The sequence below is a fragment of the Pteropus alecto genome, unplaced genomic scaffold, assembly GCF_000325575.1.
Source record: "Pteropus alecto unplaced genomic scaffold, ASM32557v1 scaffold20, whole genome shotgun sequence".
Taxonomy (NCBI): Eukaryota; Metazoa; Chordata; class Mammalia; order Chiroptera; family Pteropodidae; genus Pteropus; species Pteropus alecto.
The window spans coordinates 6,563,453-6,579,309 of record NW_006436298.1 but is presented as its reverse complement, the minus strand read 5'-3'; the positions used below and the strand labels follow the sequence as shown (position 1 = coordinate 6,579,309).

At 40.7% G+C, this 15,857-nt stretch overlaps 1 non-coding gene and 1 pseudogene across 1 annotated transcript; one reads left to right on the top strand and one right to left on the bottom strand.

Moving 5' to 3' along the window:
- Positions 1–382: 382 nt before the first annotated feature.
- LOC112480808 lies at positions 383–501 on the top strand. The gene has a single exon (XR_003046769.1). It is a non-coding gene; the product is annotated as a 5S ribosomal RNA (ribosomal RNA).
- An 8,039-nt stretch (positions 502–8,540) lies between these two features.
- LOC102883987 overlaps positions 8,541–15,857 on the bottom strand; it is a 165,730-nt pseudogene continuing 158,413 nt past the window's right edge.

Sequence of the window (15,857 nt, the reverse complement as noted above, 5' to 3'; positions counted from 1 at the left end):
ATGATATATAGGAAATATTTAAAAATAAAAAAAGTATACTATGGCTAACGAAATATCAATAAATGTAAAAACTTTGAAGAAGTAGTCTATTTCTTAGAAAAATATAAATTCGCCAAAGTTGACTCAAGAAGAAACAGAAAATTATAATCATTTAACAAAATTCAATCTTTTGTAAAGATCTACACATATAATGTGTATACACACACACTTCAAACTCCGAATTTATAGGTGGATTCTATCAAACATACAGTCTTAAAAAGATGTTCCAGATGATAAAAAGAGTGTATGCACTCCAACTCATTTTATGAAATTTGTATAACTTTGATAGAAAAATCAGATAAACTTGATGCTAAAAGCAGAAAATGTCAATATGAAAAAGGAAGTCTACAGCCATGCCACCCTGAACATGCCCAATCTCGTCTGATCTCGGAAGCTAAGCAGGGTTGGGCCTGGTTAGTACTTGGATGGGAGGCCACCCAGGAATACCAGGTGCTGTAGGCATTTTTTAAAAAAAAAAAGAAAAGAAAAAGAAAAAGGAAATTTGCAGACCAATAATCACTAATAAACATAGGACCAAAAATCAAAATATTTGCAAATCAGAATCCAGCTGTATCTTTGAGTTTTATACATATGCATTTTCGTGCATGTGCACAAGAGTGTGTGTGTGTGAGAGAGAGTGAACCAAGTGGGGTTCAGGAGCTAACGTAAAGATGGCTTAACAATATAACCCTTTTTCATGTAATTAGCATATTAACTAATTCAAGAAGAAATATCATAATCATTGAAATTGAAGCAGAAAAAGCTCTTGAACAATTCAAAATAATTCAAAATAATTCTTAGTGAAATGGAAAAGAGGGGAATATTTGATAAAGAATATCTACCAAAACATTGGAGAGAAGGTTATACTATGGTATTCACTTCAAGGAGGAATAAGACAAAAATGCCTGTCATCTCAGCATCTATTTATGAATGTACTAGAGGTTCTAGTCAGTGATGTGAGATAAGAAAGAGAAATAAAAGATATAAGGATTAGAAAAGAAGAAAAACGGTCTTGGTTTTTAGACATTTTATTTGTATATCCAAGAAAAGCTATCACATAATTCAGTAATAAAGTTGTTGGATAAAAGATTGTAGGTTGGGTTCCAGAGAAGCTGACTCCGAAGTGGAGATTAGCATGTAGAGAGTACATTAGGTTGTGGTCTTGATATCAACACTTGTGGAAGCAGGGCTGTGCTAGGGGAGAGGCTGAGCTGGGATGCAGTCCTCGAAGAGGCCTGGACAACCCTGTGGAAAGATCTGACGCTGGCAAGTCCCTCTGGAATTGTCTCAAATTTGGGTGAGGAGGCCAGGCCTTTCTATCCCAAAGTTGGCCATTTACTGGGTGCGAGATGGCCTAGGAAGGGGCGTGGCTTTGGGCTTGGCAGCTCTTTTCTGCCAAGACACTTCTTTATGAGGGCTGGTAGATGAGATCTAACTGATGGTATTATTTCCTGCATCTGAGGGGGTAAGTTCTTAGTTCTGAAGGGGGATCTGGGAGGCACTGGGATCTATTTGTTCATCTAGCTCTGGGAGCCATTCCTTCAGGATTCCAGTGGGAATCTTTTCTAGAGGAGACTTATAAGAGGAAGATGAGTGGGATGGACTGTAGCTCCCGTTGTAGCTGATCTTAGGGCCATAAATGATACTTGTTAATTTTCACTTTATTATGTATTCTAACCCCCACTCCCTAGCCCTGCCGTAGCCAGCTCCTCTGATAGTCTCAGTGGCTGACCTGGTGGGTGACCCAGATCTTTCTTGCTGAGAGGTATGATATTCTGGTCACTGGTGCCCTTCGTAGGCCAGGGTTGCTACAACTGTCCAACTACCATCAAAATTGGGCAAGATAGTATCAAGAGGCACCCAGGTGCGTCACTTAAATGCCAAATGTGTTCTTCCTTGCCTGTGTTGTGTAACAGCAGCTTACCTTCTCCTGATAGTCAGTGTTAATACACCGGCTGCTCTGAACCTGCTACTCATTACGATAATTACATCTCCTTGGCTTCCAACAGTTAAGTGCATCCATCTGGCCTCTCTTATTTTAGGGTCTTCATATCCCCATTACTCTTGGTGAGCACAGTTCTGTGATAGGCTCTGCTTCTGTAACCCCTGGCCTGCAGAGGGGACCCACCACTGAACTTAGGGAGGTCGGTGTCCCTCTCACCAGCACATTCTTTATTGCTTTGGGTGCTCCTAGGGGGCATTGTCATCCTGTGGATTTTGCAGTCTTACACGGTATCCTACACGGTAAGTCCACTTTCCCATGCCTGCTCACCTGAGTCTTTGAATTATTCTACATTTTGCTTTGGCAATTCTGGCATTTGTACCTTCACTTATTGTGGGCTGGGGTCAAACTTTTTTTTATAAAGGGCCAGAGAGTAAGTATTTTAGGCTTTGTGGGCCACAAACAGCCTTGTTTGCATATCTTTTTTGTTTATTTTTATAGTGCTTTAAAAATGGGGAGGAAAAAAAACACTCAGCTTGCAGGCTGTACAAAAATGAGGCACAGGCTGGATGTGGCCAGCAGACTGTAGTTTGCAAATCCCTGGGCGTTCGCTTTTTACTCTTCTGAGAGCCGTCCTAACAAGGTGCTTTCACAGTCTCTCAAGGTCCTTAACAGGACCCACGTTGAATCCCATGTTCTGCCACAGTACCCTAAGTTAATAACCCCTCACTTCTTTAACTTTATATTCTGCCTCCCGTGAACCAGCATCCTCAGAATCCAGCCCAGTACACACTCTCCTGGCTCCTGCTGGGACATACTCTCTAGGTCCTGCAGCCACTTTTGTCACATTCTCTTTCCTTCTCTGTCAGGCTCAGGACTTGCCAACTGGATTAACCTTAGTTATTGTCCTGGTTGTCAGGAGGGGAGGTGCAGGTGGACCTCGAGGGGAAATGCGTGTTGCCTTGTAGGAGAGAGGCTTCTTCAATATCTGCAAATGAGAGGGAAAGAACTTAGGCCTTAGCAGGGAGAGGTGGGCCATTTCTGCAAGCTCAGAGGGTTCCAGGGAATGTGGAGATTAGTTTCAGGTGCGTCAACCCAGGTGTCTCTATTCCTGTGAAAGGGTTCATTCTTTCCTAGCCAGGGCTCTGAATTCACGTAGCTGGCCTGTATGAACCGAGAGCTTCATCTTCACTGGAGCCTTCTGCTCCTCTTAGGTTAGGTCTTGGGCCTCGTCTGTAGCTTTCCTTCTTCACTTCCCTCAGACTGCAAAATGTGAGAGCCACTAGATATGATACTATGAAGACCCTTTGGCTTTCACACAGATTTTTAATTGATAATTCATTTCTATTAGTCTTTCAATATATTTTTCAAAGGATTAATACATCTTAGCTATACTCACCCAGTTTCACTGTTCCTATAGTTATTTGCCCTGTAGTTTTCAAAAGCCTGATCAATCTCTCGTGCACTTTCACCAAAATGCCCTCGAGCACGCAGGGAGGTTTTAACAGTTTCACCCCGACCTTGTGCCAGTGATGGGTCCTCATTGCCACTCAGGCACAGGATGACCCAACCCCAAAATTCCCTTTTAGCATCTGCTTTCATAGACTATTTCAGGTTGAGTTCTCCAGGAAGCCGGCTCTGAGATAGATATTAACATGTAGGAAGCATGCTCTTGAGGTCAGTATCTTTAGACAGGACAGGAAAGAAGCAGGACTGAACAGAGGAGAAGATGGGCTGGGATGGCCCTTCAGAGTTGTCCCAAGTTGGCATGAGGAGGATGAGTCTTTATTTCCTGTCAGTCAACCTTTGCATGTAGGATTCTCCAGGAAAGGCATGTGATCTTAGGTAAGGCACTTCCTAAAGAGGACCGCAAACTGGGGGCTGTTTGCCAGTAGCATATCCCCTGCTGGGCAAATAAGCCCTTCAGCCTAAATGGAGATCAGAGTGGTACATGACAGCATTCGCTACAAAGATCCCTATCCATTGGCCACAAAGGTGGAAAATCCTCAGTTAGAAAGCATAATTTAAGTAACCATCCCTTTTAAAAAAGTAACAAAAATTCTAAAGTGTTTGGGAATAAATCTAAGAAATGTTCAAGCTGTCTTGAGAAAAATTTTAAAACTATTGAGATGTTAAGTAGACTTAAATAAATAGATATGTCTATGGATGGCAAAATTCAATATTGTAAAATATTAATGCTCTGTAAATTAATATAAAATTCAAAACCTCAATAGTTTCTTTAATTTGACAACTTTATCCTAAAATTTATACGGAAAAACATATGTCCAAGAATAGCCAAAACAAGTTTAAAAGCAGAACAAGGCAGGAGGACTTACCCTACTGGATATCAAGATTTATTAAGAACTAAAATAATCAAAATAGAAAGATAGTGCCAAAGGAATACATAAATAGGCTAGTGCAATCTAAGAGAGATTTGACCCTTGTTTGAATAACACTTAGTGTATGATAGCAGTAGCATTGTAAATTATTGGGAAAACAATAGTTTTTGAAAAATACATAGTGCGGAGTCAATTGATTATTTCTATGGAAAAAGAAAATTATATCCCTGTCTCATTCTATGTATACAAGTTTGATTCTAAGTAGATCGGATATGTATAAATTATAAAACTTTTCAAACTTTTACAAAAAATATACAGAAATATCTTTATAACTGAGGTAGGGATTTTTTAGATTTCTTTCTTTCTTCTTTTTTTTTGATTTGTAAGAATTTATTTTATATTAAATCCTGACATTAGTAATGTCACTTAAAAAAAATTACATTGGAATGATATTGGTTAACAAAATTATATAGGTTTTAAGATTTCTTAAGGCATGAAAATCACATTTAAAAGAAAATATCGATGACTCTTGACTCCTTTAAAAGTTTTGTTCAACAAAGACAATTTAAATGACAAATCATAATATGAGAGAAGATATTTGAAATACATGTAACTGATAGGGGATTAATGTCTGGAATATTTAAAGAACTCTCAGCAAACATTAAGAAAGAGAGAAGTTAGCTTATAAATAGGTAAAAGGTAAGAACAGGTAATTCAGAGAAGAGCAGTGAATGGCCTGCACACTTTTAAAAAGTTGTTCACCCTGCCCAGTGATCAGGGAAAAGTTAAAACCACAATGAAATGATTTTTCATACTTATCAGGTTTGCAGAAATTGAGAAATCTGTAAATTCTGGGTGTCGGTGAGAAGTTGGGATGAAGAAATATTCATACTCTGCTAGTAGGAGTGTAAAGTGGGAGTGTAGATTGGAAAAACCATTTTGGAAAGCAATTTGATAACATCAAATAAAATTTAAGATGAACTTAATTTTAACCCTTGCAGTTCTCTACTACCCTAGAGAAATTTTTTTTTGCATGTGGACAAGAATGGATGGAAATATGAAACAGCCTTAATTAACTGGAGAATGGATAAGTGGAGTATATTCGTACAAGGACATATTACATACAGGGAAATATTATGTTGAAGTTAAAGTGATCTAGAACCGCATGGCACGATGTGGATGGACCTTAAGTAGTAAAACCTTAAACTCCTCTGAAACAAAACCCAAGATTGCAGAAATTTATAGTATAATGCTATATATTATTTACGAATATATACACACTGTATGTATTTCATATATATAATATGAAAATTGTATATTTTAATATATTACACATATTTATGTTATATATTATATAATATGAAATATAACATGAATGGAAGTAAAAAAATCAAATTAAAGATAATTTCTTTTGCAGAAGGGAGTGTGAGAAGAAGAATGGGATTGAGGAAGGGCTTTTATCGTATCTAATTTTTTTTTTTTTTTTTTTTTTTTTTTTACAAACCCTGAAGCTTAAAGATAGAAGGTGGATTTTAAGTTTGACAAAGGTGATTGGTGAATGCAGGAATGTTTATTTTCGATACTTTTTGGTATGCTTGAACTACTTCACGAGTAAATAAAAGAAAAAAATAAGAAGGTTAAATAGATGAAAACCTATTATTGTGATTTGATTAAAATTAAAGTTGCCAATCCTTATTTCTGACCAGTAAAACCCAACTTCCATAGACCATGGCATTTAGCCCAATAAACTCCACCTCTACTCTGCAGGGACTCTGAAAGAGAATAGTTAGGTGAACATGAATAAACCAAATGCACTGAGAATTAATCAGATGGGATCTCTTTGGTTCTTCTCTGGGGACTTTGAGGGTAGGATAGGGGAAGGAATGTCGGTTCATGACGAAGCTCAGCTCAAGAACTTATAAGGAGGTTCAGGAACTTGTGCTCTCATTTCCGCTCTCAGGATCAGGCTTCCTACTGTTCATGTGAGCCCTCTCTGGGTTCATTAACTTGCTCCTCTAGGCATCCTGAGTAATGAAGCTGTGGCACTCTAGCACCTCTGATAACATCCCCTTGTCTGTTCAGTGGAAACAGAAAGACTGGGCTGTGCTGGGAGCTTTGGTGATCAGAGTCATGTGGAGGGAAAATTTGGAAAGTCAGATGGAAGAGACCTTAGAGACCATCGATTTAAGCTTTTGTGTGCATGTGTTCAAACTTTTGTTGCAACAGAGTAGGTAACAGATGATCATGAAACTGCTGGTTAAAGCAAATGAGGTCCCTAAAGACTATTTCTTAGTGCTCCTGCTTCCCCCTCTCCATCCCTTCCCTCTCACTCACACCCCTGACAGCCCTGACCAGGCTCTAGGAAGCACATGGTGTAAAACAATATTCAAGTCCAAGGCCTTCATTTGACAGATGAGGACACTGACCTCCAGTAGGATACTGTGATTTGCTCAAGGTTACACTCAGCTGGTGGGGACGGAGCTCCTCCACCCCTGCTAGTGTTCTTTCTACCTTCTCCCTTTAAGCAGTTTCTTGACTTTCTTAGAAATGAGCCAATATAAACAGACTGTATTGATTTTTTTTCTTCATTTTTTTGGGGGTCTATTCTCTATATTCTAGATTTTAAAAAGACAATTTTGAGCATTTCTATATCAATCCATGGTATTTTCATCCTGTTGTTGCAATATTGCTTCACAGAACTCCATACGAAGCAGTCGAGGTTAATTGTTAAGTATTGTGATGATGGAGGAGGGAAGAGGGATCCAGACTAATTCCCTGTGAGGGAGTTGGGAAATAAATGTTAAGAGGGAAAGGACTATCCTACTCTGCCTGTTCTGCCCAAACGGCTCTCTCCTAAAACCCACTCATTTAGATAATAATTTGGTTTATCAAGCTGCACTTAAAAAATGCCAATGTCTTCCCTCTAGGCTAAACTCATTGATTACTTGTACCACAAAGAGAATATTAATAACATTTCCTGAGCACTTTGTACATGCCAGGCACTATGCTTAGTGTTTCACATGCATTATCTTATGTAATCCACATAATAATGGTATGAGGTAAGTACAACTGTATCTTGGTTTACAGAAGGATAAATGGAGGTTTATAGAGGTTAAGTATTTCACTCAAAAGCACACAGCTGATAAATGGCAGAGTCAAGATTTGAGTCCCTGCTCTTAGCGGCTACGCTATCCTGCAATGAACAGTCAGTCTCATACCCAACTACCCAGTTAGAGAATGGGCACTTCATCAGATATGTAGAAGAAGGACAGGGCTGGGTGGGTCTTTCCTCTCTCATTTACAACCTGGCTCAAGTTACTTCTGTATAGATTTTGATTAGAGAGTCTCAAGAATAAAGTATAAAATAAAAAGACTCATCTAAATATAACTAAATTATAAGAATTAAAAACTGTAGTTAAAGTATAAGATTTGCTGTGAAACATAATTGAGAGCATAATTTCTGGGGGAGCTATATGCGATCACCCCTGACTTCTTATTGCCTTTGTGGACTTTCAATTCTTAAAATCTTAAAATTACAGTGAGAAGGGATTGTTAAGGACATTTAAGTATAGAAAAGTTAATGACTGATTATCCATTTTAAAGAGAGGTAAACTGGATATTTGAAATAACTAAATACTTAAAAAAATCTTATTTAGAAAATGGTGTCAGTCTTCACATCATTCAAATCTACTTGTAAGAAACAGACTAGCAAATTCAAATTGGCTTAAACAATAGGATATTAAATTAGGTCTTATAGCATGCAATTCAAAAGTTAGAGTAGGCTTTATGTTTGATTGATTCTGTGATGCAGAAAATGTCATCAAAGGGCCAGGTTCTCTCTGTCTCTTCATGCTACTATCTTAAACTTTGGCTTCATTCTCAGGCTGGTTTTCCTTAACAGCATGGCTGCTAGCAGCATTTGGGGCTATAAGTCTCCTTATTCGCATAAGTGGAGAAGAGAAAACTTCTGGATTCCTATTGCTGTCTCTTCAGAACCAAGAACAGCATTCCCAAAGACCTCTTTTCTTTCTTACTGGCCAGAATTAAGGGCCACATGACCATTTTTTAGCCAATTGCTAGAAAATGGGTTGAGATTTTTTTTCAATGTTGTATATTTATTGAATAAATCAATCCTGGGTAAAGAGAAAAGAGAACTAGGTTTGGGAAAAGAGACTGGGAAGTGAGAGAAGTCCCTGGGTTCTGTGCTGTAGGGGGAGAGGTCACTTATAAAACTCAGGCTCCTGTTCATCCTTCTTGATGACTGTCCTGTATGCTTTCTTGAAGTCCTTGGCCAGAACAATGTAGCAGTTCTCTCGGATGGCCAACATTCCGCTCTCCTGACAGATTGGGTTGATAGCAGCCCCTGAAATCTTATCTGGCTGAGCCATATAACCTTCCAAGTCACCCTCCTCAGAGAGATTCATCTTGCTGGTGATAGAGAAAATCAGTCTTTTCTGGCGGGGGTCAGGGAGTGGAAATTTAATTTTACGGTCAAGGTGTCCTGGCCACAGCAGGGCAGGATCCAGGGTGTCTGCTCGGTTTGTGGTCATGATCACCTTGACATTGATGTTCTGGTTGAAGCCGTCCATTTGATTCAGCAGCTCCAGCAGGATTCTCTGAACCTCCCTGTCAGTCCCTGTCTGGGCATCAAATCTCATGGTGGCGATGGCATCGATCTCATCTATGAGGATGATGGCAGGTGTGTTCTCCTTGGCCAGGCGGAACACTTCCTGGACCATGCGGGGGCCCTTGCTCAGGTACTTCTGTACGAACTCCGAGCCCCCAACCTGTTTAAATGCAGTGGTGGTGTGATGAGCCACAGCCTTTGCCAGCATGGTCTTCCCACAGCCAGGTAGGCCATACATGAGGACGCCTCGTGGGGGGATCGATGCCAATCTGCTTATAGAGCTCAAAGTGCGTAAGCGGAAGCTCCATAGCCTCCTGCACCTCCTGCTTCTGGATGGCCATGCCCCCGATGTCTGCATACATCACACCTAGCTTCTGGTCTGAGGTGAGCATCATGATGCTACTGTCGGCCTCAGGAGGCAGCACATCCACCAGGGCATTGCTGTGCTTGTGGAGGGCCACCAAAGCACTGGGCTTGAGTAGCTCCCCATCAATGGTGCTCAGGATGTGCATGTAGTAATTGGAGCCTGTGGTGGAGCCCACTATAGCTGTATTCTGATCCACAGCCTCCAGAAACTGCCCAATAACTAGCGGGATGCTCTGGATTGGCTTCACCTCCTCCTGGGCGTGGAGGAATTCCTTCTTCAGGTTCTTCTGCTCATCCTTGATGTACTCCTCCTGCACCTCCAGGAACTCCAGCTCTTGCTGTAGCTTCTTGTGGCAGCTGTACAGATCCTTCAAGTTCTCAGGCTCAGGCCCCAGGAATGAAAGGCCAGTCTGGGGCCGTGACACTGACAGTGCTGGGATCTCATCCCATCTCCTCCATAGTGACCCCCTGTGGGTTGAGATTACTCACTGTCAGCCAGATTCATCTCTTTAAATGAGGTCATTCCTTCAGACACCATTGCGTTTTTCTCAACAAGAGAGAAGTGGAATGTATGTTACAAAGGCAACCACAATCCCCAATGTAGGCTTTGCCTGTACCAGATGGGTACCCTGATTCATTGACATATTCAAGAGACATGTATTAAATGTCTACCATCTGCTCAGAACCAAGAGATTCTAAGGAAAAGTCACACATGAATCCATTTTCCTATTAGGTGACAAAAACTACAAACTGTGGCTCATGCCCCTTCTGCTTTCTCCTCCCTACCCTTTGGTATAAGCACTCAACAAAATCCCCACACAGCCCAGGGTTGCACTAAAGATGGAAACTGAGACCAAATCGATGGCTCCAAATCAAGAAATCTGGCCGGATTCAGTCAACCATTTAGTTTCTAACCAATTATTTTATTAAACACAAATCTTTAAAAGAATCAATCTTTCTTTTTACATAGACCAACTTCCCTTTACCAGGTGATAGATTACACTGACTTAATCTTTAATTCTAGAGAGTACTTGGTATATATCTCCATCACCCACCACTCATCAGTTTGACAGGTAGCAACTTTACTCTTGGGCTTACTATGTTACGTACTTACATATATTATTTTTGGAGCAGTAGGAGCAGGGCTCAAAAATACTTATATGCAGAGCTCAGAGTGTCCTATTTTGGCAAAATAATTTCATTTGTTAGTGAGAAATACCTTCAGAAACACTTCCCTTGAAAGCGATTAAGGTATGGGCTCTGGGAACAAGTTATGAGTTGTCTTATACTGTGGTTTAGTGAGATTTAAAGTTGGTCAAATAAACAGTTTTAAACCTCTCCCCCCTTTTTTCCTAGCAGCCCAGCTGACTGCACCTGCCTCTTTATTAACCTCAGAAAAGTGAAAACCTAGCGACATGAAATTAAATCTTTTTCTGCTTTGGCACCAGTATGCCCATGGAGAGTGCTAAAGACATGTGGAAGATTTAATGCTTATGGAGAGCAAAAGATGATTTGCTTCTGCCCCAGCAGCAGAGCTATTCTAAGAGCTCTGATTGCTTGAGAGAGGCAAGGCATGGGCATGGCCTCCCTTTCTCTCTCTTGCTTAGACTTTTAAGTCTTGTTGGTTTATTTATTTGTTGAAGAGATGATAACATAGTCTAGAGCAGTCATTTTTCTGAGTTTGTTCTTCTGGGTGACTCCCAGCTGATAACTAATACTATTTGTATTTACAAAGATTACAAAAAATTATTTACAAATAATATACATTTTTACTTTTGACATAATTTTATCACTTAACTATTAACTCATAAAACCCAAGAAGCATCCTATTCTAATGTTAGCAGGTGTTTTGATGGTGGAAATGAATAGAGAGAGGTGAGGAGGGGAGGGATCTGGGAGTAGGTGACCTGAGATAATTTCACTGTGCCAACATGAACATGAGGTTTTGACTTGTCACAGTCCTGTATTCATATAACTTTTCAGAGCTCAGTCTTTCAATTTCCAATGACTATATTTTATGACTTGCGTTTCTCACAGATTAGACACCAACTCCCAAAGCTATTCTGTACTACCCTACATATCTTTTACTGCATAAACCTTTATCCAAGTCAAAGTATGGATCCCACCGGTGTCACTCTTTCACATACAGAGTGTGAGACCCCCTACTCCAGAACCTTAAGGATACTCTGAATATGCTGAAGAATGAAATTAGTGGCCAGATGGGAGAGCAAAGAGGTTTTCTGGTTGAGTGTCCTTCTCACCTGTGTACGATTTTTTTTTTAAACTTAAAGGACTGAATGAATTGTTTTGGTGGGTTGCAGACATATCTTCCCCATTGTTCTTGAACCCAGGAAATAGAATATTATTTACCCTTCACTTATGTTAGAAACATGGGAACAATCTTTAGTGCTTCCATTTTTGTTATTTCTCGCTTCTCATTCATTCTGAAAGCCTGTGGTTCTGCTTACAAAATACACACAGAATGTGTCAACTTCATCTCTGCAGTCAAGATCCTAGCCCATGTCACCATATCATCCTCAGGAATTTTCTGTCTTGTCTCCTTGGCTCAATCCTTGCTCATGCATAATCTCTTCTCTAACTCGAGGCCAGAATTTTCTTTTAAAAAATACAAATCAGAGTATGCCAGTTTCCTTCATAAAACTCTCTATGGTTTCTCAGTACCCTGAATAAAATCACCTCCTAACTATGCTCTCCTAAACCCTGTTTGAAGTTGCTTCTGCTAACTCCTCCAAGCTGTCTATTGCCTTCATCACTGTGCCTGGGGTTGTTACTCTTGTTTTTCTTTTTTTCGTGTGTGTGCTTAGTTTCTTCCTTAGTTGTCCACATGGTCTTAGCTTAAATGTCACCACCTGCAGAGGCATTCCTCGATTAGCCTTCCAAAGTGGTGTGGTAGTTACTACAGATCAGGGAGTTTGACATGCATTCAAACTATCTTTTCCTATGTTGAGAATGCAAAACTAAAATTCACATTTCCTTGACTCTCTTGGAGCTTGGATCCCAGAAGTGATTTAGTTTCTATCATCACAATGCATTCTGAGTTTCACAGGGTCTCAGTTTTGACGGGACCAAGCATAATTTGGCTGGCACGGATCGTGGTGGAAGTGGGGTGATTCTGGAGCAGGCATTCGTAGCTGTGGCTACCGTATATAGCAGCAAAAGGCATCTTCCCTTGTCAGGGGCCCTGGGATAGCAGCAACAGCTGTTTTGATTGCACTTGGGCTGGAATGTCCCGCAGTCAGCAGGGTTGTTTCACTGTCCTGATGCAACAGCTTCTTTTAACAGATTGTGCACAGGCTGGGGATTGTTCTTGAGAGGTCAGGCTAGAACGTGCTCCTCCAGCCCTTTTTAACAATTTTATAATCACTGAATTTTCTGTGTAGAATCCCTTTCCGCTTAAACTAGTTAGAGTGGATTCTGTTGTCTGCAGTAAAGTCTAGACCAATATAAGGTCCTTCCATAAGTTATTCTTTAGCTCTTTTTTTTTCTTTTTTCTTCACCTTTATCATGATTTAAAGTATACTGTTCGTCTGATCTCTCTCCACTACAATATAAGCTTCATGGGAATGGAGCTTTCTTTGTCTGTGCTCCGTTGCTCTGTCCGCAACACCCGAGGTGATTCTTGAAGCATGGAAGGTGTTCCGTAATCATTTTTTTGGATGAATGAATGGGCCCTAGGAATTTGCTGATGTACTCCACACCCAGCCCCAGCCATCTTAGTAGCTGGGGCTTTGCTCTGCAGCTATAGTCTTTCATTTGACTCACCATTTGTTTCTGGTCCAGCTCCAATTTAGTTCTTCTGACTCAGCAATGGAAACATGCACTTCTGATAACGATGACAGAGTGAGTCCTTGAATTCGTTAAAAGCTCTGCAACAGGAAGCTTCTGCTAAATGGTGCCTTGCACCATTATCAGAACAGGGCTCAGCCGGATTTCACTATCAGTGTGTCAGGCAGCGGGGCACAGACTGGATGAGGAAGGCCAGCCTGGTTTGGCTACTGCAGGCTCTTGCACGATGGACTATTTCACAAACAATGGCAAGACTAGGCACTTTCCTTCTGAAAGACTGCCCAAGATAATCCTATCCATGCTCGTTGTTTGCATGTCTCTTTCCCATAACCCAACACGCTTTCCTCCTTTGCAACATGTTCCCAAGTTTACAGCATGCCTAGCTAATTTAACACGTTATTTGCTCTTTCTTAGAGCCCTGCTTTTCCCTTAGCCTGTTTCCAAATGAAGTAAAGGTTCAGAAATGCATGTAGTCTTTTTGCTATGTTTTTAACAAACTGAGAATTCAGTTTCTTGGCATAAAATGTTGAATAATAGATTATTTGCCTAAAATAATTTATGCCTCATTCAATTTTTTATTCTAGTGCTAGGTACAAGGTTTGCTACATAACGGGTGCTCAATAAATGTTTGAAGAATGATTGAATGAATGAATCATCCTAGTTTTGTCCTTTTTTAAAAAAAAGCTGGCAAAAGGTTAATATATGCTGAGGAGACAGTATATGAGGGAAAAAATCCCACATATGACTTTGATTCTATTCAAATTTGTTCCTGCTGTTAGGATTTCATTAACATTTTCTCCACGTCATGCCTACTGAATATCATTGCTAGGTTTTGTTGATAAGTGCCATTCACCAGCCACATCTGTGAACCTAAGAGGGTAGCCTGCCAGGTGGGTCTTCCTTTTCTCAGTCCTGGCACAAATAAGGTGGCAAACATTATATGCTCTTTTTTAGAACTTGTATATGGCGTGACGTGCTTCTCCAAGGTCAGGGCAAGCACCCACTTTACTTTGCATTCATGAGCAAGAATGCTGGCGACAGGTAACCTTCAGAGAGGGAGGCTGTCATTGGAAGAAGGGTGCTGGCTGGAAATTGAATCTTCCTTAAAAAGTCACATCTGCTGGCTGGCAGGAGAAGGAACTCATGTCAGGGCAGGCAACTAACTGGCAGTGGAGGGCTGCTGGTTACTGATTAAGCTGGGCAAGGCATTTTGAAAGCAAAGAGCACTTCCCAAGTTGAGATTAGGCAGGCTCTTGCAGGCTCTCACAGCTGGGAGGGTAGGGGGGAGCAGGTGGGTGGAAAAGGGTAAGGTCAGAAAAAGGGCAGGTAATGGGTATGCCCTTGGCTTATGGGTAAGAGAAGTCCTGTTGCAGGGGTGGCCAGGCCCTCTTTTGTCACTGGAGTTGCCTGAGACAGGTAATGTCTCTCTAGAGCAGAAATTCCTCTCGCTGAGGTGTTGAGGCACTTCACAGCTCTGCCAGCTGTCTCAAAAGGGCAGTGTGAAATTCTCAACCCCAAGTGGTTTCTAAGTCTCTATTAGTCAATAGGTAGATCACACAGTTCCCTTCGAGTACCTTTTGAAGACTGAATATTTCCATTCTCAAAATTGTTGTGGTTGCTATTGTGTTCACTTGTTTACAGTGTAACAAGTCTTGAGATATGTGGTTTGTGGATATTATGTTAACTATTAAGTTAGCCTGGTATGATATAGGTATATTTATCCCATTTTATAGATAAAGCACCTGAGGCCCAGAGAGACTGAACAACTTGTCTCATATCACAGAGCTAGAAAGTGACAGAGCCGGTTCGCCCGAATGAAAGCAATTCTGCCCCTGTCTATGGGACTGAGTCACTAAATAATGGTTCTTTGCCAAATGCAGAAGATTTTAAGACATTTGGCCCTAAGGCATTCTATTTTCCATAATTGGGAACTAACTGTACGTTATCAATCTTATGTCCCTCAGACGGTATTTTATTAACTATACATCAAACTAAGTTTTTTTCGGATTCAGTTGAGTGAAGCAAAACACAGACTGGGCATAGGGTGGGCAGCAAGCACAGGAGGAGTGGGTAACTGGCTTATAAAATGTGAGAGAACGAGAGCCAAAAGCCAAAGCCTCTCCCTCCCTTGCCCTCTCCCATGCCAACCTGCCCTGCTGCCTGAAATTCCCCCAGACTGAACCATTCACTTATGTGACAGTTTTCACGGTCTCTGCTAAAATATCAGTTTGTTACCTGTGAGGAGTAATGTGCTGATGACAATATTAACTCCTTAACTTATATATTGATATCTCTCGCTTGATTCTCTCAATAGACCATAAGGTAATGGTTTCCTCTTGGCATGGGTTAGTTTATCAGCATCGACAGCACTGAGCAAAGTCCTCAGGGAATGGAACATAGGACAGCAAGTTTTAATGGTGGGAAATATTTATCAGGAGCGGGTGTCAGGAAAGATCAGGAGCATTTGGCCCTGTCCCTTGGGAGTGGATCATGATAGAAGCTAAAGCAGCCAGAGATCAGCATGAAAATTTGAGTATTTCAGGAACCGAGGGTAAGACCATGGAAATCTGTGAAGCTAAAATGTGAGGATGTCTGTGTGCAAGAGAGAACTCATAGGCAACTTTGAATATTTAAATGGCTTTTTATTTTTTGGTAAGATTTATCAGTGTACCACTCAATAATTATATTTTATCAAAGAAGTAAACTATATCTCTTAACAGTCTGGCCCTGGCACTCC